This window comes from Camelus ferus, chromosome 30 (genome assembly GCF_009834535.1).
Source record: "Camelus ferus isolate YT-003-E chromosome 30, BCGSAC_Cfer_1.0, whole genome shotgun sequence".
Taxonomy (NCBI): Eukaryota; Metazoa; Chordata; class Mammalia; order Artiodactyla; family Camelidae; genus Camelus; species Camelus ferus.
Window position 1 is genome coordinate 3,930,381 of NC_045725.1, and position 7,367 is coordinate 3,937,747.

The 7,367-nt window shown below is 50.6% G+C and overlaps 1 long non-coding RNA gene across 1 annotated transcript; it reads right to left on the bottom strand.

The window, feature by feature from the left end:
* Positions 1-347: 347 nt before the first annotated feature.
* On the bottom strand, positions 348-6,206 carry LOC116660667. Its single transcript, XR_004316249.1, has 4 exons — positions 6,093-6,206; positions 5,777-5,980; positions 4,899-5,059; positions 348-3,643 (listed from the first exon to the last, which is right to left on the bottom strand). It is a non-coding gene; the product is annotated as an uncharacterized LOC116660667 (long non-coding RNA).
* Positions 6,207-7,367: the final 1,161 nt, after the last annotated feature.

Genomic DNA, 7,367 nt, shown 5'->3' on the forward strand with positions numbered 1-7,367 from the left:
ATGTCTGTAAAACATTTTCATATTCAGAGTCTAGCCATCGGAGCTACCATTCAACTCAGAGTCATTGAGGTCCACGTGTCCACACACAGCGCCATCCTCTGTGCACTCAAGAGGGTTGACAGGGCAGAACTTGAGCCACTGTTGACTCCAGAAATTTATTCCAACCACTGACACTAATTCTCCAAGTTTATTTCATCTTATCAGACAATGTCAAGGAAAGATTTTCATATAATTATGGCTCATTCCTTCCCCAAGTGGTTCATAAATTTTTTTTGACCCACATTGGGGGTTTGCAGTGGTCCAGCCATATGCCTCCAGGAAAAACAGCCCAGTTCAAGCACACGTGGGCCATCACCACTGCATCACTAATGGCCTGCAGCATTCGCAGCATTGATGGTAAAACGCATCCCAATTTCAGAGACCTTAAACTGTGGAAACAAAGAATCAGTGGAACTAACTGCATCCTGACTCAGGAATACGAGGGCACTTGCTTCTGGGGACTCCAAGCCAGGCATGATCTGAACACCCGGTGGACAGAGGGAGGCCTGGGCCTGCAGACCTGGCTGTGAGACGGGGTTTGGGCCTGCTTCCTGGCCAGCGTCTGAAAGCATGACAGACCAGAGCTGGAAAGGAAGGCAGAGGCAGGTGAGAGCGAGCCTGGGGCTGCAGGACCCGGGCCGGGACCGAGGCGCGGTGCCCTGGGAAACGCCCTGGCTGGGGGACCCGCAGGGGTGGATTCAGAGCCTGGCTCTGTGCTGTCCGGTGCAGATCATTAAATGGTCTCAGCCACCATGTTTGTCTTTAAGACAGGGGGACGGTGCCCACAGAGTCATTCTAGAGATGAGGAGCCACAGTCGATTCTTACTGCTCTGGGGGTTACGCTCCATGGAGTCCCATGGGCACCGAGTCAGCCAACACTGGACCTTTGTTCCCAGGGGAAGTCAAGGGGGAGGCCCCTTCCAGCCTCTGGTCACTACGTGTATCAATCAACCAACACACAACCTCGTTTTACGTGTTTCTGTTTAAAAACACCTTATTTAAAATACATTGTTGATCCATTGACATTGACCTCACAGCCAGCAGCTCTGTAACCCCCACCTGGAAGAAGCTCATGCCACACACCTGCTCCTCCGTGAGGCACAGCCGTCTTGCCTTGGGAACAGGAGACAGCCTTTCGGCGCTATGCCCGGGGGCCATTCTGGACTGCGAAATTATCCACAAAAGGCACAAAAGTGAGAACAACGTGGCACAAGGATCCCGTGAAAAGGACACGTGTTTGCACCGTGAGAGTTGAAACAAGAAGGCAGAACATCCCTGCGCTGGACCTCAGCTGGGGACGTGCCCGTGAAACTCTCCCATGCCCTGCACGTGTCCGTGAATGACCACGAAGGCACCACGAGTATCGATTTGGGGATTACAGTTGAGTCTCGGTGAGAAGGCAAATTCAGTGAACAAGTGAGGCTCAGCAGTACGTGTGTAAAGCACTCACTCCTTCACGGGTGCCCAGTGGATAGTGACTCCTGAAGTGACAACACTGTAACACCTCCGATGTCCCTATGGGACCTTACCACAAGGGGAAGCCTGCAGAGCGGGGCTTAGCTGGGAAAACTGAAAGGCTTACCCGTCTGTCCTTGATCATCCGTTCACAACAGACATTTACTGACTCTCTGTTCCGGGACGTGCACAGAGAACAGAGAACATGATATGGTCTCCAGCAAGATCATGCACAAGTGGGCTATTTCTGAAGTTGTGCCACCGCGACAACTGTTTCTCATCCCAGGCACTCAAACGGTGCTTAATATGCACCAGACGTTGAGATTAGGGAAGCGTGTTTAATCTCGACAACGGCCATACAGGGCAGGTGTGTTTTTTTGCATCTTACAGATGAAGAAACTGAGGACAGGTACGTAGCTGGCCCAAGGTGACATGGCTGGAAGACGATGGGTGGCCCCAGAGTCTGCATCCTTCACACACCGTGTCATCTGAGTCAGCTGTGGCCATTACATCGCTGGGATTTATGCCAATTTTTAAATATATCACGGCCCAGAGACAGTGGACTTCAGGTTGCAGTGTTGACCACGTCCTCAACTGGGTCTCCATTATGCCAAGGAATCAAGTAAATTCAATTAAAAAGCATGCAATTTAATAAAATAAGTAAACCCCCTGGTAAAACCGTGTGTTCATCTGATCAAAGTTCCAAGTTTCTGTCCTTCAGCTCTGTGTATGTACAGGGCGGGGCTGGGGACTGACGGCTCGCCAGACCGGTGATGTTGGGTGAGTCCTTTGACGCCTCTGGGCTTCACGTTCCTCATCTGACTAACGATTCCCAGCGCCCGTCCAGCTCTGGCCTCCCGTGTCTCACTCAGGTACAGAGGCTCCCATCCTGCTCTCCAGGTAGACATGTGCTAGGCATGGCTTTGCTTCCCTGTCCACACGTTCCTTCTCCACCTGGCCCCCACTCAGACAATACTGGAAAACAGTACACAGCCATTGTCTCACTGACCTAGGAAGCTGTCCCTTCCTCAATCATGTCTGTGGGGTCTCTCCCAGGGGTTGGAATTATCTAAAGAGTTCACTGCTCTTCAAGAATTCTTCCTGCATGCCGTAAGTTTCTGTGATTTGATTTATTAAGAGCAGCATAAAAGCCTGGCACACACCTTCACCCTCTGATCACACACAGTTTGTCTGTTGAACCTTCCGACCCAAGACTGGCCAGTTGGATGGAGCCATTGACTTCATTAAAGACGTTTCTCTGACGGGTGGGGTAGGGGTCATACCACACTCGGCAGGCAGTTAACTAGTAGGTAACAAACACTTTCAAAGCATTTATAGCCAACACATGGATGCTGCTTCCAGAAGCCCGTCCAAGATAGATCCTCAGAGCACAAATATTCGTGTATGAAGCTCTCCTGTCCCAGTGTTATTCGCACCCCATCTCTGTGAAGGCAGATGACGTGTCCCTTAAAAGTCACTCAGGAAGTTTCATGACGCAGGCTCGATAAAAAAAATCAGGTGATCAAGTTGTACACATTTGCACAGTGTGACCCTGAGTTTTGTTAATCATACACGCACGACAAAAAGCCTGGAAGGACACTGGGCAATGATGATTATCTCTCAACAGCAGTAGCAGAAATACACAGCTACTTTATATGATTTTCTGTATTTTCTGAGTTTTCTCTAATAATCATATGTTCTATGTTAATAAATGCACTCAACATGGCTTCACATTTTTTTACAACTCATGGCGTCAGTAACCCGGGTGTACAGCAGTCCTCTCTCAGGGGGAAGGGCTCCGTCAGGGGACTGCAGATGGCGTGGAGGGGCCACGCCACTGCCACTGACCACGGATCCACAGGAGACACCTCACGGGTGCTTATGAGTACCAGCAGGACTGTAGGCAGCACTTCATGTGGGGGTAAATCTTAAAATCCCCAGCCTCTCTTGCCGGCACCCAAAGAAAGCCCTAATAACCATGTCCTAAGTGACATTTTGCGATGCTGGTCCAGCAGCACACCCTCCTGGCTCAGGGTGCCTGACAGATGGAAATGCACTCCCCTCAGACAGCAGCACGTGGCATGTTCCAAACAACGTGGGCTTTCCAGCAGTCGGGATATCGCAGGCTACTAGCTGTAAGGAATACACACTGAAACCCCAACATTTGTTTAGTGAGACTAACAGGGCAAAGGGAGTTTAATGTGCATAATCACTTATGACCATAAATGAGCTGGAAGTTAGTTCTGGATGGAAAAGGTAAAAGTCACAGATTTCGGTCCTGAAGAGCTGCGCCCTCTGGCCGCTCTGCAGCTTTGGTCCAGAACAGCCGTGACGTCCCTTCACTTATTTACAGCCATGGATCACTTTTGTCTGGGGCCTGCTAACTTGGTGCAGGTTTAAATTTGAGCAAGTCATGATGTTTTGTCAAACGGTTTTGCTGGATCAAACCATAAATTCAAACCACCAGTTAGCAGGCTCCAGTTTCCCAAACACCTGTTATTTCACTTAATTCTGGCCCGGGATGGGGCGCTGGGAGTCGCTGGGGCAGAGGCCACTCTTAACCACAGCTCTTCCGCGCCTCCATCCTCTCTTCCCACCACCTCTTTCTTCATTGTGAGAAGAAAAGCTTCTGTCTCCCACGCCCAGAAAGCAGCAGGAGCCGTCGGGAAGGAAGGACCTCGGCGCCGATGCGCGGAGTCAGCCCGCACGTGGCGCCTGCCCTGCCTCCCTCCCTCGACCTGGGGGCCGGGGAGGAGCCTGTCTGTCCTCCTGCCCAGGAACACCCTTCCCCCGCCGCGCCCTGGTCTCCCTCCCCTCCAGGACGTGTCTCATCCTCAGGTGCCCCTTCTCTCCCCCGATGCTGACTCTTCACTCTCGACACAGAAACGTGCTGGGGGCTCTTGTCCATCGAGTCACTGATCTGAGCAAATGCCTAGGGTCCCTGGCGCCAGGACTGTGCCAGGTACAGGGAAACAGCCGTCGATAAGACCCTCAAGCCGAGAGGCTGCAGGAGACCCGCGCACGGATGGTCGCAGCAGTCCTGACTCACTCCTGACCTCCACCTTCTTGGAAAAGTCCTCTGTACTGAGTCCCCACGGCCCCACCTCCCTCCCTCCCGGCTCACCACACCCTGAGACCACACGGCCAAACTCACGGCGCCTGAGGGCGGAGTCTAATGATGCTTCGAAGCCTTCACCCCCCCTGGCCTCCAGGGAGCAAAGGACTCTGCCTTGGTCCCCTGCCTGCCGCTCTTTCTAGAGCTCCCTCCCCACCCCCCAGGGCCGCCTCCCCTGGGAGACCACGGTCAACAGCAGAAACCCCGATGCCCCTGAGGGCAGCAGCACCACAGGGACTTCCCCGCAGAGGGACTTCTGACGGAGCCCGCGCCCAAGCCTCAGTCTCACCTGACTCTGATCCCACGTGCAGGGTCTCTCAGCTGCGTCCCTCCCTCCGACCAGAGTCCGTGGAAACCTTGGCAGAAGCTGTGCGTTGACCTCTGAAAGTCTTCGAGCAGAGCTGGGGCCAGGAGTTTGAAGGATTATGTAACAGCTAGAAGGTGTCGGTTCTATAATGACAAGATAAATGGTAGAATCTAATGTAATTTTTAGTGTGATGGGGCCAATATTTTTATTTAGAGGGAAATCATTTCTTGAATTTATCATTAACATCCAACAGGAAAGTAAGACTTTAGGAACAAAAATGCATTCACCTGCAACTTTCTAGTTATACTTTTGGTATAAAATATGAGGGTCCTAATTTTTAAGCTGATAACTTCCTGGGTGACGTTATTGCAATTTAGTTCTGTAAACTTTTGTCTTTATCAAGAAATAGCAAGGAGACTTTAGAAAAGGCAATATAGAATTTATATCTCACAGACACAGAAAACAGACTATGGTGACCAAAGGGGAAAGGGCGGGGAGGGGTAAATTAGGGCTTGGGCATGAACAGACACACACTGCTGTATATAAAATAGACAAACAAGGACCTACTGCAGAGCACGGGGAACTGTATTCAATGTCTTGTAATAACATACAATGGAAAATAATTTGAAAAGAAAATAACTATGTATGTATATGTGTAACTGGATCACTTTGCTGTAATAAAAATTTTTTTGAAAAAAATAAGAGGCAGTATCAGTCGATACACTGAAATGAATACCCATGGCCTGGACCCCATTGCATGACAGCTGAGCGGGGCCTGGGGTTATCATGACTGATGCAAGGGCTGGGCTTCAGCAGGGGCGACGGTGCCCCGGTGAACCGCACAAGCCGTGATGCCTCACCTGGAAGTTAGGCTGCCAGCTTCCCATCTCCTCTGGGGCGACGTCGGCTGCCTCCTGACTCGCAGGGTGAGCCCGGGGCAGGGAGAGCTGCTCGGACGGAGTCCTTAGCCCTGCCGCACGCGCTCCCTACAAATCAAGCCACAGCGAGCACGTGCAGCTGGTGTCCCTGTCGCAGGGCTGCCGGGCAAATGACCGAAAATGTGGCTGAAAACAACAGAAATGTATTTTCTCTCAGCCCTGGAAGCTGGAAGCCCCAAATCCAGGTGTCAGTGGGGCCACACTCCATCCAAAGGCTCTAGGAGAGAACCTTCCTCACCTCTTCTGGTTTCTGGTGGCTCCTGGCCGTCCTCAACGCTGCTTGACTTGGAGACACATCACTCTAACCTCTGTCTCTGTGGTCACGTGGCTTCTCCTGGGCGTCTGTGTCCAGACTTCTCTCTTCTTCTAAGATGCCAGCCACTGGATTAGCCCCTCCCCACTCTACTATGATCTCATGTTAACTTGATTAAAATCAGTCAAGACCTTATAAGGTCGCATTCACAGGCACCAGGGTAAGGAGGCTGACACAGCTTTTGGTGAGACACAAGCAGCCCACCACTGAGTATGTCTTTTTTGCCAGACACTTTGCGATGGTTTCTCCTCGAATTGTTTCACTTTATCCCTGTAACAGTGCTGTTTGCAGCAACATGATGGGCCTGGAGATCATCATTCTAAGTGAAGTCAGCCAGAAAGAGAAAGAAAAATACCATATGATGTCACTTGTATGTGGAATCTTTAAAAAAGGACATAAAAGATCTTATTTACAAGACAGAAATGGACTCACAGACATGCAAAACAACTTTATGATGGGAGGGATAAATTGGGAGTTTGAGATTTGCAGAGATTAACTGTTATACATAAAATAGATAAACAACAGATTTCTTCCATACAGCACAGGGAACTATATTCAATATCTCATAGTAACCTATAATGAAAAAGAATATGAAAAGGAATATATGTATGTATATGTGTGACTGAAACATGATGAAACCATACATTGACACAACATTGTAAACTGACTATACTTATTAAATTAAAAAATTTTTAAAATCCCATAAGGTGGGAACCCCATTCTCCAGATGAGAAAACTGAGACTTAGAAGGTCAGAGTCGACTGCCCAGGATCACGCGGCTCACGTGTTGCAGAAGTCGCTCTCACATCCAGGGCTCGCCCTCCAACCCAGCACCTAGCTGTGGGGCCAGCTGCTAAAGGCAAAACCTGCACATTGTCCCAGCCCAGCGAGAGTTCAGGCTCTGGGTCAAATGTTCAGTCACAGCTGGGATTAGGACCTCGGGGGGTCAGCAAAGCCTCACGGTGAGCGAGGGAGGATTTTAGTCTGAGAAAGTCAAGTGTTTTCAACACAAAAAGCCCACACACGAAGAGCCTTTGCAAAAGCAGTCGAAGGTTCCAGCTGCATCCAGGCCCCTGATCCGTAAACTGTGTCTAAAGCGGGCCTCACACACCACCCGAGTTCCGGACCGCAGCGGGTCACACGCTGACCCTGGACGCCAGCCCCTCCACACCCCTTTGGTGCTCCCAGCAGAGGCCCAGA